The sequence below is a fragment of the Chiloscyllium punctatum genome, chromosome 2, assembly GCF_047496795.1.
Source record: "Chiloscyllium punctatum isolate Juve2018m chromosome 2, sChiPun1.3, whole genome shotgun sequence".
In the NCBI taxonomy this organism is placed as follows: Eukaryota; Metazoa; Chordata; class Chondrichthyes; order Orectolobiformes; family Hemiscylliidae; genus Chiloscyllium; species Chiloscyllium punctatum.
In genome coordinates, this window is record NC_092740.1 from 408,205 (window position 1) to 420,218 (window position 12,014).

A 12,014-nucleotide genomic window follows, 5' to 3' on the forward strand; every position below is an offset into this window, starting at 1 on the left:
GAATCATAATGAGAAGATGGCTTTATTTGTTTTACTAATTCTTAATCCCATTACTATGAAATACATGTCATTATCTGAGTTATACTTTTCACATTAATTTCTGCAAGCATATGTAACATTGGAATCAGTCAAATCTCATCTACACTTTTTCCTTTAAATCTGCATTAACGCAAGTGCTATCACATTGTTATGAGCCGCAACACATACAATTTGTAAATTAAAAGTCTGTAACATAAGAATTCAAGAAAATAGTTCATATCTTTGCCTTTAAATCTTACCAAGGACATAAGGAGGTTGTGGTCTGTGTACACAACTGTATCCGAAACACTGGTTGTCACATAAACATGAAAATGTTGCAAGACCAGTACCAAACTCAATAATTCTTTTTAGATAGTAGAGTATTTTCTCTGGTGGATATTGAGTTTCATTGAAAAGTAGCTGATTGGCTGTTCAATTCCATCATCTTCTTGCAGCAGCACAACTCTAACTCCTATATCGCTAGCATCGATTGCAACTTTGAAGGGTTTCAAAAAGATTTGGTGTAGCTAAAATTGGTGCAGTGGTTAATACGGCTTTTAAATTCTCAAAAGCCTCCTGGCATTGTTCTGTCCATTGGAATTTTGTGTTGTTCTTCAGTAAACACACTGAAGAACTTTGGAACAAACTTCCAGTAGAATCCGCTCAGCCCCAAGAAATTGAAGCACCTCTTTCTTGGAGGACGGTTGTGGAAATTTCTCAATGGCTTTCATCTTGGTTCTGTTTTCTTTAAGTTTGTTACAAGTTTTCAGTCTCGTAATCGTTCAAAATGCTATGCCAATTGTATCATGTGATCTTTCCATGACTCGCTAAAGATCACTACATCATCCAGATAAACTGCACAGTTTGCTAATCTGGCCACAACTATGTTCATGAGTCTTTGGAATGTGGCTGGTGCATTCTTCATTCCAAAGGGATTCACTTTGAATTGATATAGCTCACTGGGGTTACAAATGCAGAAACTTCTTTTGCTCTCTCTGATAAAGGTACCTGCCAATAACCATGCAGTAAGTCCAACTTTGTGATATAAGTGGCTTGTCCAATTTTCTCTATACAGTCCTCCAATCTTGGTATTAGATAGGAGCCCAATTTAGTTACGGTGCTGACCTTCCAGTAGTCCACACAAAATCATTGAGTCCCACCAGGTATGAGAACTAACAATCAGCGGGATCCCCACTAGCTGACTTGGTTCAATGATATCTTTGTTGAACATCGCATCCACTTCCTTCTGGACCTGTGTGGCTTTGAGAGGATTAAGCCTGTTGGGGTGTTGTTTTATCAGAACAGCATTCCCTACTTCCACCTCATGCACAATAATATCATTCCTTCCCATCTTATTCTTGCTTATGTCTTCATACTGCTGCAACAAACCATTCAACTCTATTCTTTGCTCCTGAGACAGATAGCTCACTAACCTATCCCACTCCTCAAAGACTTCCTCATTATTTAGTGTATTTTGAGGCACATCAAACACCACAACATCTGGATTTGTTTCCTCACTTAACGGAGCTGTAACTAACACCTGTTTTTGTCCAGTTCCTTGTCTCTATTATAGTAAGGTTTCAACATATTCACATGACATGAGAGATACATTTTCTTTCTTTCTACCATCTTTAGCAGATAGTTTATCTGACTCAACTTTTCTCAACTTGATAGGGATCACTAAACCTGGCTTTGAAGTAATCACCTACCACAGGTAACAACACAAAATGCCTTCCCTATGGAAAACGTCTGAATTTTAGAGTTTTTGTCTGCTACTTGTTTCATTCTATGTTGTGTCCTCTTCCAGGAGGAGAAAGTCAGGACTGCAGGTCAGAGTTGAAAGTGTGGAAAAGCACAGGTCAGGTAGCATCTGAGGAGTAGGAGAGTCAACATTTCAGGTGTAAGCCCTTCATCAGAAAAGCCCTGGTGAAGGGCTTATGCCCAAAACATCGATTGTCTTGCTTCTCAGCTACTGCCTGACCTGCTGTGCTTTTCCAGCACCACACTCTCGACTGTGCCCTCTTCAGGTGCTCTTTTAGCTAACTCATCTACCTGATTTAATCGCTCCTTCACCTCAGATACATAATCCAAGTGTGAGATCTCAGACTTCAGTCCTATCAAATTTTCTTTAATTAACTTCAAAGGGCCTATCACTTCATGTCTGAATATTAACTCAAAGGGAGTAAACGGAGTAGATTCGTTTTGGGGCATCTCTAATGGCAAACAATACAAATGGGGTGCCTTTATCCCAATCATTCAGGTAATCCTCATAGTACACTCTTAACACGGTTTTCAGGGTCTGATGCCATCTTTCCAAAGCTCCCTGGGATTCAGGATGGTATGCACTTGATTTAAAGTGCCTTATGCCTAAGCTGCCCATGACTTCCTTAAACAGTCTAGCAGTAAAAGTAGACACTTGGTCTGACAGAATCTCTCTGGGTAGCCCATATGGGGAAAAGAAAGCTACCAAGTCCTCCACCACCCTTTTCGCCTAAATATTCCAGACTGGAATGCCTCAGGAAATCTGGTAGACACATCCATTATGGTTCACAAGTATGGTTTCCCACTTTTAGTTTTTGGGAGGGGATCATAACCCGCATGAAAGATTTTTCAAATGTGGGAATTGGCAACAAAGGTGTTGGTTTTATTACTGCCTGTGGCTTACTTACCATTTGGCACATACAACACGTACAGGAACATTTAACCACATCCTTATGCAGTCCAGGTCAAAAGAGCTTTTGTACCTGAGCCTGAGTCTTCCTCACACTTAGATGACCACCTGCTGGTAATTCATGTGCAACCCATAATACTTCATTTCTGTATGCTACCGGCAATGCAATGTGGTGCCCTTCCACCCATTTCTCCTCTTCACTAACCTGGCATGGCCTTTACTTTCTTCTTATGATTCTATCCTTAAGTTAACAACCTTTGGGAATACATTCTGATTCCTTTTCGGAGTATGAATCTATATATAACTCCATTAGCCTTTCAGGACTAAACAACTCTTCCTGACCCTCCACGTGCTTTAGTTTTTCCTGCATCATTACATCAAACCGGGTGTCAGCTAACTGAACCTCAATTTCTTTACATTTCTCTTTAGTTTTTGCTGCTTGCTGTGACTTATAACAGTAGGATCTTGTTACTACACAATCTGGAAAAATTCCAGGGTATTTTTCTTTTAACTCAATTCCCTGGTCTTCCTTTGGCTTCTCCACAAGGGGTGTAACTCCTACCTTGGATCCTGCTAAGTTGTTCCCAAGAACAAACTGTATGCCTGGAACTGACACTCTGGGAGTGATTGCCAGTCTCGATTTGGATCTCCAACCTGATCTTACACAGAGGAGTGCTAAATTTCTGTCCATCTACTGTATTCCACCAATTACCACTCTCTTGGGTAACACATTAGAAAGATGCAAATACATTCATTTCTTACTTTTAGAGACTGATTAGCTCCTGTATCTCCCAAAATTATAATTTCTTTCCCTTCTCCCCATTCTTCCGGAGTAGACTTTACCCACAGAGTTCAAGTCTTTATAGAGGTCAATAACTAACTCAAAACTCAGCCCCTGCCTAGGCTGTGCACTCTCCTGCAGCTCCTCGACTTTTCTTGGTGTTTCCTTTACTACTTCCACTAATCCCACGGGTTTAGTCTCTTTTACTATGTTTTTTTCCCCCCAGAGTGCCTTTCTTCAATAACCAGCACTTTGTGTCTCATCTTATCACAGTGGAAACACTTGAGGCCTTTCACTACCACCTTTTTTCATCCGTGATAAACTATTACCAGCGTGATCTACTGTTTGTTTTATCCAAATTTCTATCCCTCACAGGATTAAATTCCTGTCAGTAGCTAAATTTCATTTTACGCACCAATGAATATTCCTCTGCCATCTCTGCTGCACTTCTCAATTTTTGAGCTTTCTGTTCATCCACATGAGTTCTCATCATCTTTGGGAGTTTTTATACTCCTGCAGCAGAATAAATCTCTTAGAGCCTCACAGGTCTTATGTATTTTTAAGGCACTCACCCATCTATCAAAATTAATATGTTTAATTCTTTGAACTCAACGCGAGCCTGACCTGATTCCTTCTTTATGTTTCTGAACCGTTGTCTACACACTTCTGGTACCAATTCATTGACACTCAAAATAGCCTGTTTGACATCTGCATAATCTCTGCTCCCCCCATATTAGATTAGATTAGATTAGATTACTTACAGTGTGGAAACAGGCCCTTCGGCCCAACAAGTCCACACCGCCCCGCCGAAGCGTAACCCACCCATACCCCTACATCAACATTTACCCCTTACCTAACACTATGGGCAATTTAGCATGGCCAATTCACCTGACCTGCACATCTTTGGACTGTGGGAGGAAACCGGAGCACCCGGAGGAAACCCACGCCGACACGGGGAGAACGTGCAAACTCCACACAGTCAGTCGCCTGAGGCGGGAAATGAACCCGGGTCTCAGGCGCTGTGAGGCAGCAGTGCTAACCACTGTGCCACCGTGCCGCCCAGTGCTGCAAATACCTCACTAGCTCTGCCTACCAGCTTAACCTGAACTAGCATTACTAAAAGTTCTCTGGCCACTCCATCTGCCTAGCCAATTTTTCAAATGAAATAAAGGAGGTTTCAACTTCTTTCTCATCAAAATATGGCAATGTTTTAACATATTTGCGTACATCACTATGTTCTCTCTTCATTTCCATCCTGTTAAATTGACTTTCCTGACTAATTCACAACTTCTGAAGTTCAAATTCTGTCCCCTTTCTTCTCTTTTCTCTTCTCTCAGTTAAGAACCTTCCCTCCCTTTCTTTTCCCTCTAACACGGCTCTTCTTTCCCTTTCTTTATCTTCTAACTCCATTTGCCTTAATTGCAAGTTAAGTTTTTCTAACTCTACTGCATTTGTCTGTTTCTCTGATACACCTAAATGCCTGACCAACTCTATTACAATTTCAGCTTTCCTTTTTTCCCCTGGTTAAACTCAATTCTAACCTATTCGCTAATTCTAAAAGTACACCCTTCCTCTGGCTTGCTAAGTTTTCTTGGCAAATTTGGTAAGCATCTTCAAACCCCAGAACCTCTGAAGCAATCTTAAGAGCCATTTCCCTCACTTTTAATCTGTGTGGAGTTTGCACATTCTCCCAGCGTCTGCTTGGGTTTCCTCCGGGTGCTCTGGTTTCCTCCCACAATCCAAAAATGTGCAGGTTAGGTGAATTGGCCATGCTAAATTGTCCATAGTGTTAGGTGTAGGGGGAATGGGTCTGGGAGGGTTGCTCTTCGGAGGGTCGGTGTGGACTTGTTGGGCTGAAGGGCCTGTTTCCACACTGTAGGGAATCTAACCAACCACAAGTAACCAAAATTAAACAAATTTTCTCACCTAAGTTTTATTTCAAGATCTAGGACACTAACCACAAGTGCTTAATCTGTTGGGATCTTTATTACCCCAAATCAGTTCAAATCGGTCCAAACCTATTCAAATCTCAGACCTGAGCCCCCAAGCTGTTACGACACAGAGGCAAACCTCTTCTGTTAATTAAACCAAAACACTCAGAAAAGCTTGACTCGCTTTGTAATCCGTTAAGATAATGGGTGACAGAGAACTCCCAAATTTCACTATTTAAAGAAAATAACACAAATTTATTTTCTCTCTCTAAAAGTGAACATTAACCATAAAACAATCACAAATCTAATACCCCCTTTCTCTTAACAGCTTACTCCCTCATTCCAATTCTATAATATGCTGTTCCAATAAGGCACTTAGTAAAATTACATCAATCTCAAAATCACAGTCTCTGTCTCCTCCACTGTCTTCAATTTTCCCGATTCCATTCTCTGGGTTGTCTTCTTTCTTTTTACTGCAAATATGTTTTGCATGAAAGGTATCTTTGATTGTGAGTGTTTTCTAATTACTTTGAGAGCAAGATGTCAGATGGGCAATTAACTCTCCAGCAGTTTCGCTCTCTATGGCAGTTGCTCTCTGATCAATTTTCAAAATGATCGCATTCTTATATCCCCAACATCGGATTGTCTCATTTTATTTTGCTATCAAACCAAACTCGATTGGGTTTTAGTATCCTGGGGCATAATTTAAACTGAGGTTAAATTCAAACTGTTGTCAAAACAGCAACCAAAACGAAGGTATCCAATTCACAGCCAAATGTTACATATTTTCATTTTTCCAGTACACTCTGGGACTGCCATCTAGTCATATACAATACAATGTCGATTACCTAAACATCAATGAGTCAAATTTCGGATTATCTGAACAAGATTTCAATGTCCCCTAAAAACAGCACGAGGCAACTCCGCATTCAGTTATCAGTTAAATGGCATTATAGCGTGCATTGCTGGATAACCAGCACTCAAATTATTGCTTGTTTATGATCGGATCAGTTATCCAAACAATCGGTTATCCAAACAAAATAATCCCCGACCGTCTCGTTCAGATAATCAAAGTTGTTCTGTACACAGGTGCTAATAAGTTCAATTCAGAACAGCATTCTTTCTGTCTCTTAAAGGTACAGTATATGCCTGCAACTTCATAACAATACAAAATCTTGAGGGAACTTGACAGGAAAACAAGAGGAGGAAGATTATCAGGGGATGTTGGGAATCTGCTTGAATAAAACCAGCCATAAGCTTATCAAATGCTGGATCAGGTTCAAGGAGCTGAGGGGCCTTCTCCTGCTCCTAATTTATCTGCCACATGATAGTTTTCCTGTTCCTTCTGAAGTAGCATTGTGACTGATGAGAAATATCGTAGGTTATCAAAAGGGTTATACAAGATGGTTAAATGGACAAATTAAATTTAACATAAGATTTGAAGCGATTTCCCCATTCTTCCAAGCAAAAAGGTTTAGTAATATACACTCAAAGGCACAATTCAAAAACGTACACAGGATCACAGAAAGTTAAGAGTGTCTGCATACAAATTAAAGATAGGCGGAAGTGGATACTGCAGATGCTGGAGATTAGAGTCAAGATTAGAGTGGTGTTGGAAAAGCACAGATCAAGCAGCATCAGAGAAGCAGGGAAAAAAAAAATTCCTGATGAAGGGCTTTTGTCCGAAACGTCAATTTTCCTGATGCCTGACCTGCTGTGCTTTTCCAGCACCACTCTAAACTTGGCTACAAATTGAAGATGTCAAAGCAGTTCGAGAAAATGATCTGTCTTATGGGATCCTGGTTTTTTTTTTGAGGAGTGACTACAAGTAGTTAGGAAAAACCTTTTGAAAAGAACAGATTCAGTTGCCATCAAGAAGGAGAAGGTGCTGGGGAAGCTGAAAGGTCTGAAGGTGGATAAATACCAGCAATGATGGACCACAGCCGAGAGTCCTGAAGGAGATAGCTGATAAGACTGTGGCAGCTTTGGTAGTGATCTTTCAGGAATCGCTGGAGTTAAGGAGTGTTCCAGAGGAAAAGTGGCTAAGGTAACACCTCTGTTTAAGAAAGGAGAGAGGCAGACAATGGGAAATTACAGGACAGTTAATCTGGCATTGGTCATTGGTGTGATTTAAGAATCCATTATTAAGGATGAGATTGTTGGATGCTTGGATGTGCATGGTAAAATAGGGCTGAGTCAGCATGACCTCATCAAGGGGACAGCGTATTTGACAAATCTGTTAGAATTTGGAGGAGATAACGAGCAAGTTAAACAAAGGAGAGCCTGTGGATATGATCTATTTGAATTTCCAAAAGCCCTTGGACAAGGATGAGCAGAGGGATCTTGGTGTCCATGTACACAGATCTCTGAAAGTTGCCACCCAGGTAAACAGTGCAGTGAAGGAGGAATATGGCGTACTGGCTTTTATTGGTAGAGGAATTGAGTTCCGGAGTCCTGAGGTCATGTTGCAGTTGTAGAAGACTCTAGTGCGGCCGCATCTGGAGTATTGTGTGCAGTTTTGGTCACCATACTGTAGGAAGGATGTGGAGGCACTGGAACGGGTGCAGAAGAGGTTGACCAGGATGTTGCCTGGTATGGTAGGAAGATCGTATGAGGAAAGGCTGACGCACTTGGGGTTGTTTTCATTGGAGAAAAGGCGGCTTGGGGTGACTTGATAGAGGCGTACAAGATAATTAAGGGTTTAGATAGGGTTGACCATGAGAACCTTTTTCCACGTATGGAGTCAGCTATTACGAGGGGGCACAGCTTTAAATTAAGGGGTGGTAGGTATAGGACAGATGTTAGGGGTAGATTCTTTACTCAGCGAGTCGTGAGTTCATGGAATGCCCTGCCAGTATCAGTGGTGGAAATCGAGGGCCAAAGGGCCTGTACTGCGCTGTATCTTTTCTATGTTCGAAGGTGCCACACAGGAGGCTGCTAATTAAAATAAGGGCCTGTTGATTTAGGGGCAAGGTACTGGCATGAATATAGGATTGGCTGAGTGGCAGAATGCAGAGAGTGGGGATAAAGGGATCTTTTTCAGGGTGACTGCTGGTGACCACTGGACTTCTATCGGGGTCAGTGTTGGGACGGAAAATATTTGTGTTATACATTAATGATCTGGACCAAGGAACTGGACATTGTGTCATCGATGGAGGGGGGACAGGTAGTGATGAGAAGATGGGGTGGCTTCAAAAATGAATGAACAAACAAAAATCAGCCTAATCAATTAGATCTAACCAATCCAACTGAATGTTAGAACATAGATTGAAATGGTATCCAAGTTCTCCTGTATCAGCTAACCATGGAACAGTTACAGCCTAGGAGGGCTTTTGGCTCGGAGAGTGGGCGAAGAAGTGGCAGATAGAACACAATGCGGGAAACCGAGAGGTTATGCACTTTGATAGCAAGAATAGAGGACTTGATGTTTTCACTAGTACAGACTTGGACCTGAACAGACAGCCTCACAGTGAAGGGATGACTCTTTAGAAAAAGAAATGAGAGAGATTAGAAAGGAATGATCACCTTATTGGGATTGTACGACAGACTCCCAATAGTCAGCAGGAAAGTAAGAAGCAAATTTGAAAGGAAATCTTTGATTAAGTGACCTGGAAGGTTGATGAGAGCAGGGCGGTAGATGTAGTCTATATGGATTGCAGTAAGGCCTTTGATAAGGTTCCACAAAGTAGGCTGCTCTGGAAGGGTGGATTGCATCGAGTCCAGGGCGAGCTGGCAAATTGGATACACAATTGGCTTGACGGTAGGAAGCAGAGGGTAATAGTGGAAGGATGTTTGTCAGACTGGAGGCCTGTGATGAGTGGAGTGCCTCAGGGTCAGTGCTGCGCCCATTGATGTTTGTTATCTATATCAATGATTTGGATGAGAATGTAGAAGGCATGATTAGTAAGTTTGCTGACACCAAAATAGGAGATATTGTGGACAGTGAGGAAGGTTATCGGAAATTGCAGCAGGACCCTGATCAGTTGAAGAAGTGGGTCGAGAAATGGTAAATGGAGTTCAATATATATAAATGTTAAGTGTTGCATTTTACAAAGTCAAATTAAGGTAGGAGTTTTATGGTGAATGGTAGGATCTGAAGGAGAGTAGTGGAACAGAGGGACCTTGGAGTTCAGGCTCACGGTTCTCCAGTCACAGGTAGACAGGACAGTGAAGGAAGCTTTTGGCACACTGGCCTTTAGCAGTCAGGGCAATGAGTAAAGAAGTTGGGAAGTTATGTTGCAGTTATACAAGGTGTTGGTGAGGCCGCACTTGGAGTACAGTATTACGTTCAGCTTTGACCAGCTTGCCATAAAAAGAACGCTTTTAAACTGGAAAAAGAGTGCAGAAGAAATTTACAAGGATGTTGCCAAGGCTCAAGGGACTGAGTTATAGGGAGAGACTGGACAAGCTAGGACTTTTTCTTCAGAGCATAGGAAACTGAGGGGGAGTCTTTTTCAGCAAAAAAGAATGTGTCTGCAAATACAATTCTACAAATACACATTCACCCTACAAAGTTGTGTGCGCGTACATGCCAGAGAGAGAGAGAGAGAGAGATTGCGTGCATGACACAGAGTGTAAGTGCACTGAGAGACTGTGCGTTTGCAAGCTTGGTAGAGTGTGTGCATGAGTGTGATGGTAAAAGAGGTAGGGGGTTTGCATTGCTAACCCGGGTTAGTATCACAGCTGCAAAGAGGGAAGCCATTGAGAAGGATTTGTCTACAGAGTCAGTATGGGTGGAAAACAGCAACAGGAATGGAGCAGTCAATCATTTTACTGGGAGTTTTCTACAGATCCCCCAGTAGTGAGAGACACACGGAGGACTTTGGAAAGGTCCAGAATTTGCAGGGTTGTTATCACGGGTGACTTCAACTTCCCCAACATTGATTGGAATCTGCTTACTGCAAATAGTTTGGATGGTGCAGTTTTTGTCAGGTGTGTTCAGTAGGTAGGTTGACTAGAAGGGAGGCCACATTGGGAACAGTGACCACAATTCTGCAAGTTTTCGAAGACTCGTAGACAAAAATTAGAGTGGTCCTAAGGGAAGAGTACTAAACTGGGCCACGGCCAATTATATCAAAATTCAGCCGTAGCTGAGAAACGTGGATTGGGAGCAGCTATTTGAAGGGAAGTCCACATTTGATATGTGGGAGGCTTTCAAAGATAGGTTGAAGATAGTGCAGAATAGGTATGTCCCTTTGAAAACAAGGGATAGGAAAGGCAAGATTTGTGAACCGTGGATGACAGGAGAAATCGTGTCATAGCCAACAGGAAAAGGGAAGCTATGTAACTATGACTCTATAGCTAAGAAGAGGAATTTCTTAATCCAGATGGTGGTGAATCTGTGGAATTCATTGCCACAGAAGGTTATGAAGGCAAAGTCATTGAATGTATTTAAGATGGAGATAGATAGGCTCTTGATTTACTGAGGGGATCAAGAGTCACAGGAGAAGGGAAGAGAATGGAGTTGTGAAACATGATCCAATGGCAGAGGAGATTCAATAGGCTGAATGACCTACTTCTGCTCCTAGATCATACGGGTATAATGTCCAAATCTGGTTAGCACACTTTCAAAAGGAAGAAGTGACTTGAGTTAGGGAATTTAGTCATGTGGATACAATGGAAAACTTGGGGTATTCTCCACAGAGGAAAAGATTCATAAGACATGCTTAAACACGATGAGGGAGTAAGAAACTGTTCACATTGGCATGATAGCCAACAACCAAATGTACAAATTTAAAGAAAGAACGAAGTTAAAAAATGAGAAAATAAAACCTAAATACTGCAGATGTTGGAAGTCTGAAACAAAAACAAAATGGAGAAGAATCAACAGATCTGGCAACATCTGTGGAGAGAAAAAGAGTTAACTTTTTGAGCCTGATATGACTCTGCATCAGCTAAATGAGAATTGTTTTTTTTTGAGAAAGCAGGTGATTAGGACCTGGAATATATTGTCTGAAATGATGTTGGAGGCAAGTTCAAGCAGGGTTTTCAAAAAGAAGCAGGACCTGCATTTTGAAAGAAAATATTTGAAAAGTTATAAGGGCAAGGAGGAGGATGAATTATATTGTAATTGCAAAGAGACATCCGATTCAGTGAGTCAAAAGGTCTCCAGTGCTATAACCACTCCATGATTTGTTGATACAGAAAATCATGAATACCAGTCAGTCTGTAAAGTCTGTTCAGACTTTCAATTAGATTCTGATTATTCATTCATACAATGTAGGCACTGCTGCCATGACCAGCATTTATTGTTACCCATAATTGCCCAGAGGGCAGTTAAATATCAATGGCATTACTGTGGGTCTGGTGTCACATGTAGGCCAGGCAAAGTAAGAATGGTAGATTTCCTTCCTTACAAAACAATGTTCATCTTTAGACTTTTAATTCCAGATTTTTACTGAATTCAAAGGGTCACTGGACTTGAAAGGCCATCGTCATTTTCTCTCCACAAATGCCACCAGATTATTGAGTTTCTCCAGCAATCTGATTTTGTTTCCCCAGAACATTACCTGGGTCACTGAATTAATAGTGACTAGGCCATCACCTCCCCCATAGATCTGTGCCCCTCTTACATGTGTGACCATGAACACTCATGGCTGGTCACAAGTAAAAC

General features: G+C 41.5%; 1 protein-coding gene across 6 annotated transcripts in view; it reads right to left on the reverse strand.

Moving 5' to 3' along the window:
• LOC140493806 (nipped-B-like protein) overlaps positions 1 to 12,014 on the reverse strand; it is a 523,989-nt gene that overhangs the window by 107,976 nt on the left and 403,999 nt on the right. The window lies entirely within an intron of this gene.